This window comes from Podarcis erhardii, assembly GCF_964252035.2.
Source record: "Podarcis erhardii genome assembly, chromosome: 5".
Classification (NCBI taxonomy): Eukaryota; Metazoa; Chordata; class Lepidosauria; order Squamata; family Lacertidae; genus Podarcis; species Podarcis erhardii.
The window spans coordinates 29,161,803-29,176,410 of record NC_138509.1 but is presented as its reverse complement, the minus strand read 5'-3'; the positions used below and the strand labels follow the sequence as shown (position 1 = coordinate 29,176,410).

Here is a 14,608-nt window from a genome sequence, read left to right as displayed (position 1 = left end):
GGAGGGTCGAGGTTGAAGATACAATTCCTACAGGTGTAAAATAGAGGTTTTATGGGAAGTAGCTTTGTGCTATGTTGTTTTGTGCTATGAGTAAGGACATGAGTAGAAGCAGCAGCATATTGGACTAGTTGTGTGGGTTGCTATAACCAGCACTGTTGCTGCTATTAGCTTCCTTGCTCCTCTTCCTTTTGTTTGGTGGACTAGAAACAATGAGAGGAGGCCCTCTTTAAAATGATGGAAAGAAAGCAGGGATAAAATAGCTGTTGGTTTGCTGGCTCTTTGCAATTGCAGGGGACGTTTGCTAATTTTTCTTCTAAATAAAAGAAATGTGTGTGTGCATTTTAGCACTGAAGGTACACAGTGCACCGTGAAAAGAAAATAAGTTTGAAGTTGAAGGGCAGATTGTCATGTCACTAGCATCATTGTGTACTTCAGTCATTTGGTGTCTGTAACACTCCCATAGTCATATCCTCACTGCCCTCATAACTCTTAACAGAAAGCCCTAATTGAGGGCATGTTTCTGAGCAACTCAATATTGTTGAGTTTTTTCAATCATTTGAATCCTCTGGTCATTTTGCACACTTTTGGATTACTTTTTCTAAGTGTAACTCTGATACTGTGAAGCATGAATGTAAAATGTGTCCCTGAATATTACACTTCCATTGTAACAGTTTTACTCATGAAGGGGGCAGTGGTAGCTGCAATTTCAAGAGAGGTTCGCTGCCATGTACTGTGTTAAAACTGAGTAACAATTGCACAGTTCAAGTGCAACAATACAGTTTGGGGAAATATTCCTTTGCTTATTGAGAAGTCAATTTTCAGCTTAGGCAGGGGCACCTGTCCTTTTAAAATCTGTGTGGGGCTGATGGGAATTGGAGTCCAATAACTTTGGGAGGGCCACGGGTTCCCCATTCCTAATGGAAAGCATGGGTTCTTAGTTCAGGATGAAATGCTGAAGATCTTTGAAATTCTACAAAAAGTAGGGTAAAAAGAGGGTTTACAGACCCCTATCTGTTGTATCCCTTTTTAAGGGAATATAAAATAAACTAGGGTGGGTCATTAGTCTACCATGTCTCCTTCTATGTGTAGTTAATTATTATTTTGACATCATCCTTAGGGTTTTGTTTTGTTTTGTTTTGCCCCTTCCTCTTAATTAAGCAACAAGAGTAAAAATGTTTTTAGCATTTTTATTATTTAATAATATTTGCTTATAAGCAGCTAGCAATAACAAAATGCAAATAAGCTTGGCTTGTTTGTAGTCAGATCTGTCCCCCTCCATTCAAAGCAGAGCAGCTAAAGAAAGAGTTCAAAATACTTGAAAAATAACACATTTCCAAACAGGTGATTGAGGGCATAAGGCAGCTCAGCTAATTGATATCAGTTATAAGTATAAACAGGAGCAAAAGTAAAAAGCTATTCAACTTCTATAATTTATAATATAATACCACATTTAAGTCAAGAAATATAAAAAAATCACGACACGGCTTTTGGCTTCATCAACCACTTTCCCTCTTTCTGAAGATGGCCTTGGAAAAAAGAAACTTAAAGGCTCAAGGTACATTAAAAGTCAGCTAATATAATATTCAGACCCATATATGAAGACATTTTGAAGAGGATTTTATTTTGATTCCTTATGCTGTTTCCTATATCTTCTAGAAAGGTCTATCTATTTTGTCAGAGATCTTTTAAAAAGCATCTCACTCACCAGTACGGAGAAAAAAATCCATCCATTTTTTAATATTGCTAATGTGCACATTACTTTTTTTGAAATGGAAATACAATAACATGTGAAGTTTTCATATTCATTACTCGTGTTGTGTTATGCAGTTTTACTATTTGTTGAATGCACATCTTTATTATATGAGGGCTCGTGAAATGATTTCACTGCTCCGCACTGAACTCGTATTCTAGTCCAGTTCCTGAACCACAGAAACTTACTGCGTTTCAATTCTTGTTCACCTAAGTCAATCACTGTGTCACCATCCATTTGTTCATCTTCAACAGGTTGTGGTGGTTGATCACCAACTTCCCACAGGAACCCCAGGAACCTATTTGGAATATATACAATCAGCTGCCCCCATAGCAATGTTCCTAGGCCAAAGAAGATTGACCATAGCCACTGCTCTAGTGTAAGACTTGCACAACTAAAGGGCTTCCCTCCAAGCTGAACAATGATTAGCTGTGTAATCAATGTTCCCACAAAAACACAACAAAAAATGGAATTTGTGAATATTCCTGAAAAAACATTCCTTTCCCCATGAATCTTGCGCGCATTGACTTCATTAAAAATCTGCATCATTACAAATGTGTTAAAAACAATAGTGTAATGCCGGGTAGGTGGGGCATGTAGTGGTGCAATTCGTCCATTTTCAATATCAAATAATTTTTCACCCACAAAAAGAAGTGCAAAGACAACTACAAGTTGATAAATAGCATGAAGCATAATATTTTTTAGCATTGTACGGGAAATAAGAGGTTTATTTCTGCCATAAGGCTTTCGTTCCAGCAGAGTCTCTGTTGGCTTTTCTGTTGCTAGAGCAAGAGAAGCAAGTGTGTCCATAATGAGATTGACCCACAGCATCTGAACAGCTTTCAGAGGTGAATTCTGGGTGACTGCTGCTCCAATAAAAGCAACTACCACTGCTACTACATTAACAGTAAGCTGAAACTGAAGGAATTTGGAAATGCTGTCATATACATTCCTACCCCACATGACAGCTTTGACAATGCTTGAGAAGTTGTCATCAGTAAGAATTATATCAGAAGCTTCTTTAGCTACATCTGTTCCAGCAATACCCATTGCAAAGCCAACATCAGCTTTTTTTAATGCAGGCCCATCATTTGTACCATCACCAGTTACTGCTACCACTTGCCTTTGTTCTGTGATATTGCTGTTAATGATCCCTTCTACCAAGTTGTACTTGTCAGCAGGTGAGGACCTTGCAAGCACACGAAGCGTAGGCCAAATCTTGTCAATAAGCTCTTGTTTAATCTGTCCATCTGGACCACGTATTAGTCTATTAAACTCATGCCCCTCTAAGCACTCAAAGTTCTCCCCGGGTTGCAGAATTCCACATTTTGCAGCTATTGCACGAGCTGTGTTAATGTTATCCCCAGTAACCATACGTACAACAATACCAGCTCTCTGACATTTTCTTATTGCGTCAGGAACCTCAGGTCTTACTGGATCTTCAATACCTACAACTGCAATACAAGTCATGTCACTGAAAATATCATCTTCTTTGTCCCAGTTTGGTCCTGAGCCGGCTGGGAAATCTTTGAATGCTAGACATAAGGTGCGAAGTCCCCCAGAGGCCATTTGTGCAATCACATTTTTTATCACATTTTCCTTCTCTTTTTTGGTAAAGGATATAGGTTCCCCAGCAGCATCCAGTATATAGGTGCATTTTTGAAGAAGTATTTCAGAAGCACCTTTGCTAAAGAGTTGATAACTCCCATTGGGGTTTTCCAAAACTGTGCTCATTGATTTCCTTTCAGAATTGAAGGTATATACCTTAAACAATTTCTCTTCTGGTATCTTAGTCCTCATAGCCTCATAATCCTGCTTTAATTCCACAAGCAAGCCCAGTAAAGCACACTCAGTCTTATTGCCAATTTGAAGAGCGAGGCCTCCTTTTTTGTCAGGAGGCAGTATTTTCGAAGTATATGCACAGTTTAAAGAAATACTTTTAAGCAAATAATTCAGCATGGTTGGATGAATTAATTTAGGTTCAGGAACATGTTTATAATGTGTGCCAGCAATTAAAATTTCGACTACTGTCATTCTGTTCATGGTTAAGGTTCCTGTTTTATCTGAACAAATTGCTGTTGCATTACCCATAGTTTCACAGGCATCCAAATGTCTCACTAGGTTATTATCTTTCATCATTTGTTTCACAGAGTAGGCAAGTGAGATGGTGACTGCAAGTGGAAGGCCCTCTGGTACTGCTACGACCAAGATTGTAACTCCAATAATAAAGAACGTCACAATATATTGTATATAAACGGGTGTACATTCAGCAGTCCAAGTATGCTTCTCAATCACAAAAGTTTGAACTAAAAAATAGACTATAAGAACAGTAACAGTGATTATAGACATTGCCAGCCCTGCTTTTCCAATCTGAACAGCCAATCTTGTGAGTTTTGCTTGTAGAATTGATTTTTCTTTTTTGTGTTTTGAAGTTTGTTCTTTTTCCTTTGTTTCGTTTCCTGCAGTTTTATGAGGGTTGGCTGGCTTTTTATGATTTGCTTTCTCATTATCTTCTCCAACTCCAAGTAAACTGAGGATAATTCCTGTTTGCGAGTTTAAACCTACAGCTGTAATAACCATTTTTCCAGAGCCTTCCATCACATGGGTACCTGAAAGCAACATGGGGTCCTCTGTCAAAGACTTCTTGACATGATCTGATTCCCCTGTGAGGCTGCTCTCATCAATTTTTAGATCATGTCCTTGAAGGAGCAAACCATCAGCTGGCAAAAGGTCACCGTATTTGATCTGTGCAACATCCCCAACCACTAACTCAGCTACTGGCACCTGTACTGACTCCCCTTTCCTGATGACAGTAAATTTCTGTTCCTTTTCAATGCGCGCCTGCAACCCCCTGAATTGTTTTTCCTTACTCCAGTCATTGAAAGCTGTTACCAACACTACACAAAGTACTGATACAAGTATTGCAAATCCTTCAATCCAGTCAGCCTCCGCTTCTTCTTCTTCATCTCCAAATTCATTTGCATGACATTCTGCAACACTTCCTCCTGGATCATAAAAAGAAAGTCCCAGTGATATAATGGCTGCAATTTCTAAGATGCATAATGTCGTATCCTGCAGTGCTTCCCACATTAATTCCAGGAAAGTTAGGGACTTTTTAGGAGGTATAAAATTCTTTCCAAATGCAGCTTTCCTTGCATCTATTTCTGATTTGGAACCAAGTATCCCAAGTGTGGGGGAAGTATTCAGCATTGCACAGATTTTAAAGATGTCACCATAAAGTTCCTTTATTTTCTTCACTGCATCTTTCTTTCGAAATTCCATCAAATGTTGCAACTCTGGGAGAGTGATCTTAAAGTCTGTTGCCTCAAAGTTGACTGGAGTCACCATCATCCTGCCTTCCTGTAGTTTACAATAACAACCCAGAAACTTTTAATAGCATTAAAACAGGGTTAGAGACATATTTTATTGCATTTACCTAAAAAAGGCACTTCTTACAATAATAAAAAGGGCAAACTTTTTAAAAATGGGACAGAGGAAATGAAACTCTTTTACCATTAGCCCTAGAATGAGGTGTAGCTAGGTGTATCACAAAAACAGGAAAACTATGAGCTTCTCCACAGCTTTGTAAACCCTCCATTAACAGGTGAGGTCAAGGACTCAGCTATACAGCTGCAGATAAAACGTTTTGAATGTGTTGTAAAGTGCAATATACAACTGTGACACTAGATGACGACTGTGAGCTATAGCAAATTCAATGCATTTTTCAAAACTATTAAAAAAAAACTTTTTCACAAATTTTTAACATGTGTGTAGATTCCACGCAAATGTACTCCAACAGTGATTTATGTCAGTTTTCCACAACACCATGTTCCAGATCAGGCTTCCTGAAACTCGGCCCTCCAGATGTTTTGAGACTACAATTCCCATCATCCCTGACCACTGGTTCTGCTAGCTAGGGATCATAGGAGTTGTAGGCCAAAAACATCTGGAGGGCTGAGTTTGAGGAAGCCTGTTCCAGATGCTTCTCAAACACAGTAAGTTTTGATTTGCCATATGTTTCAGTGACCTCTCCTAAATCTAGTAAAAAAATCATGTTAATATTTTAACAGCTTGGGGGACAATTATACCCGTACTGGAATGAAAGAAAAACTGCACAAAACTACTAAGAGATGGAGTGATCCTGAAAAATGCTGTTAAATATTTTAGTTATTCTTTATGTATGCAGATGCTCAGATCAGATTCTTTCCATTTCTTGTGAGAAAGGAGCAGAGGGAAACTGACTTGTCTATTGCAATAATACACAATTTACTTATTTCACTTAATATCACTACACATGGTATTATAGTTAGTAATACCCCACAGGTTTACAATGCCCTTCCCACAATCAATTAGAATGTTCCTTGTGTTTTTTATATTATCAGTTTTTTATATATTGAGCAGAACATGCTGGCTCTGCTTTTGGGATAATTCTAACTCACACTGTAAGACACTCTCAAAGGTGTCTGTGTCATATGAGAATGTTTCAATCGGCAAGCAGTGTCATATAGTGGAAGATGACCAACACTGCTCAAACTCACAAACCATGGAAAAAAAACACCTGGCTGTTGCAATTCCAAATCATCAAAATCTTTCTGCTTGGTGCATTGAAAACAAACCAGCCAACCAGAAATATCTCCAGAATTCCTTGCGCGTGAATCCAGAAGTGTCAGTAGCAGTATTTTCGGTTTTCAATAAGGTTTGACACTGACTGCTCACCCATGAATGCTTGGGGAGTGGCAGTTTATGGGCGAGTCAGATTGCCTGGATCCTAAATCTGGTCTGCACAGCCAGTGACTGAGCAGGCCAGCTGCAGGGTGCCTGATTCAAACAGGCCAATCAGGAGAGAGTGGAGAGGCGTGGTGATGAAGGCAGATTTGGTGTGGGACGTCTCCAACCAGGTCCTAACCAGAGATTTAGAATGGGAGCTGTGCCTTGCCTCTGCCTCTCTGATCATCAATGGATTCTCCACCTTGTCTAGGATGGTGTGGCCTGGATAGTGTTGGCTTGACATTGGTATTGAATGTTCAGCTGCCGTATTCAGAGTCTGGGAGAATATTTTTCTTGCTGACAAATTGGCTGGTCTGTAGGTTTTTGCCTGCCTCATAGCAATTGTCATAATTTATGGTGGATTAGGCGTGGGGTTTGAATTTTAGCCAAATGAGTACCCTGTTAAAGGGGTCCAGGAGGATATTTATGTCCTGGAGCCAACATAGGGCTGATGAGCCATAGTACCCTTACCTCTGGCGGTCCTAAGGATAGCGCCCCAGTTTGAGTCATAGGGCAACCTTCCATCCAGAGTAACCCAGCTCAGGCAGACTGGCTGATGCAGAATTCATAGCCAATGCCTTTTCCAAAGCCTGCTTACACCTGTAATCAATATTGTTGTGGCCTATTTCAACCCAAGCACTGGTGTCATAAATCTTAATCCTTTCTGGGGCTGTCCCGGATGGCCCACATGCTTCTGTGCCTGAGTATGCAATTGCAAATTATGTGCAAAAGAAGCATGGTGATTCTCCTTTCTTCCATGAATAACCACAAATCCAAGCCTAAGATTGCTCTTTTGTTATAATAAAAACTAAAACTGACTTTGACACCTGTGACCTGATCGTATTCACATATGCTTCACTACACTATCAAATGGTGGTGATTTGCTTAAATGGCTACATGGTTTGGAAGCTGAACAACCCAAAATGGAGTGGAAATCTCAAAGTACATCTCTTCCTCTACATACAGAGCTACATGCCCAAGAATAAAATTAGGTAGTCTCAGAACCACTAGGACCTACTACTTCTAACACCCAGAAAAGGGGAATGTGCCATGTTTGCAGCCAATGCAATGAAAGCAAATCACTTTGCTACGTTTGCAAGGTCTGCAAAATTATTATAAAACTCATTACGATTATTGTATGTGTGTGTGTTTTGGATTGAGCTGACAACACCTCTGGCTCTATTTTACAATACATGTATATGCATGCTTGTATGTGTATGCATGCTTTCATGTATAATGAATATTTATATAGAGATGGTACTATTTCTTTTGCTTTTCTGTGAAGTAGTGATATGGTCAATTTTAGTTCCTCAAAAATGTAATGGGAAATATGCAAACTGGGCCAGGCTACGAGTTCTGTATGAGTAGTAGTTTAATTCAAATGCTAGGACTGAAAAGGCTTCTTCTCAGCAAATCATTCACAATGAAAATGACTTTTTTTAAAAAAAGATCACATACCCTTAGATAAAGAAATGGGAGAATCCAGTTGTTCCTTATTCACAGAAATATACCTGGATGGCTGCTGTTCTCTTTCCAGTGGCATTTGCCAAGTTTCAAGGAAATAGGCCTTGGCTAAAATGCTATAATAGCAAAGCAAAAGATTACTTAGCAATAACGATAGTTCTTAAATTGCATTTTTTTTACAAACAGACAATGCAACAAAGCTAGTCATAATATTACTAATATTCTAGATTATAAATAATTTTTTTATAAGAGAATCTGACCATCTTATTGCTTGAAGTTAAGATTTAAGCTTTTTTCCTAAAAAATCTATCTCATTGTCTTGGTTAGATATTGTTTCATGCTCCCCATTTTCCAAGGGACAGGAAATTTAAGGGATAGCCTTTTATATGCTCAGTTAGACAGTGAGGCAAGAACCCTTTAGATATTTGTAACACCTATTTATTCATAAATAAAACTTGGGTGACAAGGGGTGCTTCCAGACTACCAATATTTTGCTGTTGTATTTCAATCACATACCAGCAAATTCAGGTTGGGCAATTAAAGTGGATTGGGTGTTCTTGTGCAACAAACGCACTTCCAAAAGTAAAAATAGGAACCTGATATTTTGTGGAATAAGACTTGCTTAATGCTGTGTAATATAAATTCCTTGCAAATATTGTGCAAACAAATCATGATGAATTCTCAATCAACAGACCACTTGGAAGTGTCTTATTTCTCAAAAACAATTATATAAACTGGCAAACATATGCTTTGACTGTACCACTTTGAACTACAGATGGGGGCTCGTATAGTATGCTAATAGGAGTGAGGGGGTAAAGGTAAAATTAAAGGGACCCCTGACCGTTAAGTCCAGTCGTGACCGACTCTGAGGTTGTGGCACTCATCTCGCTTTATTGGCCGAGGGAGCCGGCGTACAGCTTCCGGGTCATGTGGTTAGCATGACTAAGCGAGTGAGGGGTAGAACCCATCAGATTAAAAGTTAGACACTCTTCTTTTTGAAATCTAGTTTTCTATATGCAGATAATTATTTTATGTGAAGGAGAATTCAATTATGTAAGCTTTGTAAAGCTCTTTTTCTGCCAGTTTAAGGCAAAAACTCAATATATTCTTCCTCCTTCCTTTTTCTCTTTCCTTTCTCTGAACTTTCACACACAGCAGTGTTTATTTGTGTGTGGGGGGGTGGAGGTCATAATGTCCTTGGTGCAAAGGAAAAAGGTTGAGTCCACTTCTTGTGGCTGCTTTTGTTTATTTTATTTTAACCCCCCAGATGCATTAATTGCAACAACACATTTAATGTAACCTGTAGTTTGGCCTTTGCCCTCCATCATAGCAGTTAGGGTTTGACCTTAATTTGAAACACTTATCAACTGGTAACCAAGCACTGTCAGTTATCAAATTACACAAAACTCTAAAGGTAAAGGTAGAGGGACCCCCGACCATTAGGTTCAGTTGTGGCCGACTTCGGGGTTGCGGCACTCATCTCTCTTTATTGGCCGAGGGAGCCGGCGTACAGCTTCCGGGTCATGTGGCCAGCATGACTAAGCAGCTTCTGGCGAACCAGAGCAGCACATGGAAACGCCATTTACCTTCCTACCGGAACGGTACCTATTTATCTACTTGCACTTTGACATGCTTTTGAACTGCTAGGTTGACAGGAGCAGGGACCGAGCAACGAGCTCACCCCGTCACGGGGATTCAAACCGCCAACCTTCTGATCAGCAACTCCTAGGCTCTGTGGTTTAACCCACAGCGCCACCCGCTAGCAAAATGATAATTTACCTTTTCAACCACTGGAAGATTACAATTGTCCCTTAGATAATTTATAGTCCATGACATTTATAACTGAATGTGCATATGTAAAATTCAGATATCTTGAAGTGATGTTGTATGTGATGAATAATACCTTGTCTGAATGCACTATCATGTGGTAAGAGGATGAAACGTAAGCCCTAATGAAAGGATGTAGGACTGCCCTGCCCGCCACACACCTGTTGTTAATCCACCATCTACCCATACAGTGGGTAGGTTCAGTCGTGGCCGACTTTGGGGTTGCGGCACTCATCTCTCTTTATTGGCCGAGGGAGCCAGGTTACATACGCTTCAGGTTACAGACTCCGCTAACCCAGAAATAGTACCTCGGGTTAAGAACTTTGCTTCAGGATGAGAACAGAAATTGTGCTTCGGTGGTGCGGCAGCAGCGGGAGGCCCCATTAGCTAAAGTGGTGCTTCAGGTTAAGAACAGTTTCAGGTTAAGAACGGACCTCCGGAACGAATTAAGTACCTAACCAGAGGTACCACTGTATACCCTGACATCCTTGAATTTGGCTGCATGCCTGAAAGCGTCCTGTACAGCTATATGTGCATAGAAGCAGCCACATGGTCAGGATCCCTGTGCAATCATGGTTTGAAATCATGGACAGGTGTACAGCTGGAGGCTGCTCACCCTTCCCACCGAAAAGGTGAATGCTTTCATCTCACAGGGCATTCCACTACTGATTTGAAAGCTACCATTCAAAGGAGAATCCACAAAAAACTGATTAATCAGAACAAGAAGGTTGCTTCTGTTCACTGGAATATGAACAGAGGCAATGTACTCGTTCCCGTAACAGTTATTATTTCATATGTGTTAGTTGCTTTCTTCTCAAAAATGACCCAAATAACTTTATAGTAAAATTAATCAAAACAAACACAACCAATGCATTCTAAAAAAACACAGCTAAAAGACAGGCTTTACAGACCTTACCCCATTAAACAAATGCCTGAAACCCTTTATAATAAGGGTCAAAAGCCAGGCAAAGAGGAAAGTTCCTGGCACTTAAAAATAGATAAATATGAAACCAGGCATGCTTTCCTGGGGATAACCTGACACAAAGGGCAGGGTAAGGACATAACCGAAAAGGCCTGTTCTCTGGATATTATCCTCCAGTCCTCCTGTGGAAGGGGCACACAGATGGCAGTCACAGAGGTGGTCTTTGAAGCACTATGTTCTACTACAGATATTAATTGACCAAGCAATGCTAAGATGATTGCATTATAGTTAGTTACTGCTGTTAGTGTCATGGCCATTCCACTTTTTCTGCATACATTTCAGCTATAAATTAATTGTGGCAAACTCTGCCATTAACATTTCATTGCATTCATTTGATAACCTTGTATATTTGGAAAGACCATGCAAGCTTACTCCAGAATCCATTTGTTACTAGAGGTATCACAGGACTCTCTGTTCTTAATAGGCTACTCAAGACCTCAAAACTAAATCATTAGCATAAGTAGTTTGATTACCTGAACAGGGGACCTCAGTCAGCGGAAGGCACTTTAAACTGAAAGAATCAGCATCCTGACAGGTAAAGAGAAAGGAAGTGAGAATAGGAGAGAGATTAGAATGATGGATTATCAACAGCTGTGTAGTCATGTGGACTGAAAAAATAATTATAAGCTTTATTGCAGGAACAGCTAGATAAATGTTTCCTATTTGTATGTAGACAGCCAGAGCGGAATTTATTGTTTTCACGGGAAAGAATTCAGTGTCTCTTTCTACAGTAGCTACACATGGGTCCTTACTTTTAATTTTGACAGGAATAGTACTCTGATTGGTTTATCTGATCAGGTGAAAGCAGGCGTCAGGGCCCCCTGAAAATTTTCAGCAAGGTGGTGGTTGCATGCCACCCGTGAGGCATGCTCTCAAGCCACGGGGTGTCCACATGGCATGGCAGCACACCCTGTGGTATGTGCACATGGCATGCTGACATTGTGCAGCCCTAGCCCCCTCAATTGCAGGAGCAAGGCAGTGCGCATGTCTCCATGGCCACTGTGGCATTAATGTTTGTCTTCTTCACTGGAAAATTTACAACCGTGCCCATTTAGCGAGGAGTGTGCATGCAGTATAAAGCCTGTGCCTTGTCACAAGCTGAAGAGTGAGGACATGAAGGCTCTCATGTGGTGGAAGACAGGAAATAGTAGCTAGATAATGAGATGCAGTTGTAGCCAAATCATTAAGGGGCCACAAGGGTGAATTGAGAATACCTGGTCTCCTATTCCCAAGGAGCTGCAACCTTGTTAACATCTTCAAACTGAGCAGTAAGAATTGGAGGTATTTGCAGCACCTACCACCTCCTGGTGGGATTTGTTCACCCCAAAATCAGTATCTCCTGGCAGCAAGAACTACTGAAGAGGGTGGTGGACTTTCCACTTCTGCATACGAAGTTCTAAAGAGGTGTTACAGCTTTTGGGTGTTGTGAGGGCCCTGATCCTGTTAGGGTTGTGTTTTGGTTGAATGTGGGAATGTGTGCTGCTGCCCCAGGGTGAGAGGATAGAGCAATTAAGGGAGACTGACCACATCTCAAGTGGAAATTGGTGGCTGACTAGGGTGAGAGCTTTATTTCTCAGCCATATGATAACCATATGTGATTGTTAAATGAAGGGTTGGGTGAACGGTGTGAGGTTCTTATTTGGGTTGGTGTAGTCCTAAATTAGATATGATTTTAGTCTCACTGTGAGGCTGCCAGCGTTTTAGTATATTCTCCCTGTTTTATTTCTGAAGAGCAAACTGGCATCATCAGGAGTAGTTTAAAAATATTGATACAGGACAACAGAACTGGCAGGCTAATGACTTTCAGCAGCAACCAAGTATGTATGGTCTTTTTGTATATGTATTCAGGGGATTGTTGGGGTTGGCAACGGTTAAGAGTGAAGGAAAGGGTGTTCGCATGTGGGTTTGTTTTTGTGTGGGTGAAAGTGCAGGTAGATTGAGATATGGATGGTTAGTAGGTACTGGATAGTGAAATCCTCTTTTATAGATTTTGATGCTCTTATTGTTTTCTACACTATATTTACATTTGCTTGATTTCCTTGTGGCTTGCTTTGCACTTTATAAGTGGTATATAAATGGTAGTAGTAGTAATAATAACAACAACAATATACTACTACTATTCATTTCATTTCTATACCACTTTATACTTTTGGGCGGGGAATCTCAAAGTTGTCTACAGTCTGCATGAAAACATTAAATTATATAGTATACATCACTGAAGGTAGTTAAATATGTTGCTTTGAGTGTCTAACAAAAAACTAAAATATCTTAAAAGATTTTTATTTTATTTTAAAAAAAGCATTACAAAGGAGATCAAGTATAGAATGCTGATAGCCTGACTTATTCTAAACAGTGTTTCCTCCAAAACTTTCTATAGCCCATCTGAAGACACAATTCAACCTGCTGTTATAAAATAAAATGTCACCAAAAATTGCTTTAACAACAAAGGCTGGAGCAAGCACATACAGCTCTCCCTACAGCCTGGAGCTAGATGTTTTTAATAGGGCAAATCCCATTGAGTCCCTGGATATCTTTACTCAGACTCAAGTTCTACTGATGTTTAATAGGAATTACTTCCTAGTAAATGTAATTAGGATTGCACTCTTCATTCTATAATATGTACAGGCTGGTAGGCACCATTTTAGTGACTATGTACGCCTCTCCCAGCTGATACATTCTGCCTGTATCCAATTTCACTCAAATTTATTTCACCATTTTCCATACATTCCTGAACTCTTTTCCCCATAAAAATCAAGCAAAATGTTCTAGTAAAATATTTTCATAGGCAACTTATTGTCAAAAGCAGTCTCTTAGCTTGTTTACATTTTTTCAAAAACAACGAATCTATAAGGTCTAAAGTTGCAGATTACATACTCCTTGTTTGTACAGTATTCACAAATTCTTTAGATTATCTTCTATGTCTTCCTCCAAAGGAGAAAGGCTCCAAAGGCTCTTATCTTCATTTTTCTCCATTTCCACATATAGAGACAAAGGTATTGCAAGATGGTTGAAAATCAACTTGTTATACTTTCCAGTATTTGTAAGCAGTCAGGGAATATTAATAGACAAACTTGGAAACGGGTATATCTGACTTCTCAAAGGTAAACACTGTGGCAGGGGAAGATCAGTCTTATGTCCTTTTCTACTAAGTACTAGATAAAATAGTCAAATCAAACACACAAATCATTATGTTCTGCTTTGTTTTTAGCTAGGGAGGGAGGGGACAGTCTAGCTTGCTAATGTGCCTTTAACAGCATCTTGATATGTGGAATTTGGCAGATTAAGACAGCATTATCACCTGGTAATGTCCAACAGGGTGAGTCTAGTTTAAATGGAAGAACTTTCTAGCTGCCTACCTTGTAAACATTCGAAGCTGTTTTTTCCTGGTAGGGCTCCTGTGTCTTTAACAGCTGCTTGGCTGGCAGAAATTTAGCAAGCAAAGCTTTCCCCCTCATTTCACCTCCATACTGGAAAAACTTCACCAACTAAGTTTCTGCCTGTCAGGCAGCAATAATAGGCTTGTCAGAAAAAGTTGTTAGCTTATTAATCGCCTGCACCTTACACAGCATCCTTAATTATCTAAACCACTGTACAATGCGAACCTGCATTTTTCCTTCTGTTCTTTTCTAGTTCCCTGTTTCCAACTCAGCCCTAGCTCAAGACTTGCAGCAATACTTTGACCTAGCTCCAAGGTTCAAGAAAGACTGTAATAGCTCTATATCTCAGCCTCTTTCATTTCCCCATATCAACCAGTAACTGCTCAAAGTGACAGTTACAGTAAGATGGGAGCTGGAATCAGAACACTTCCATCAACCAAT

At 39.8% G+C, this 14,608-nt stretch overlaps 1 pseudogene across 2 annotated transcripts; it reads right to left on the bottom strand.

The window, feature by feature from the left end:
* Positions 1-1,173: 1,173 nt before the first annotated feature.
* LOC309342483 (plasma membrane calcium-transporting ATPase 1 pseudogene) lies at positions 1,174-14,574 on the bottom strand (annotated as a pseudogene). Of its 2 annotated transcripts, none has more exons than XR_014161675.1 (4): positions 14,147-14,574; positions 11,264-11,318; positions 7,976-8,097; positions 1,174-5,110 (listed from the first exon to the last, which is right to left on the bottom strand). The product of XR_014161675.1 is annotated as a plasma membrane calcium-transporting ATPase 1 pseudogene (transcript). The 2 variants fall into 2 exon arrangements; XR_014161676.1 differs by having other exon boundaries at positions 14,393-14,574.
* Between the last annotated feature and the right edge of the window lie 34 nt (positions 14,575-14,608).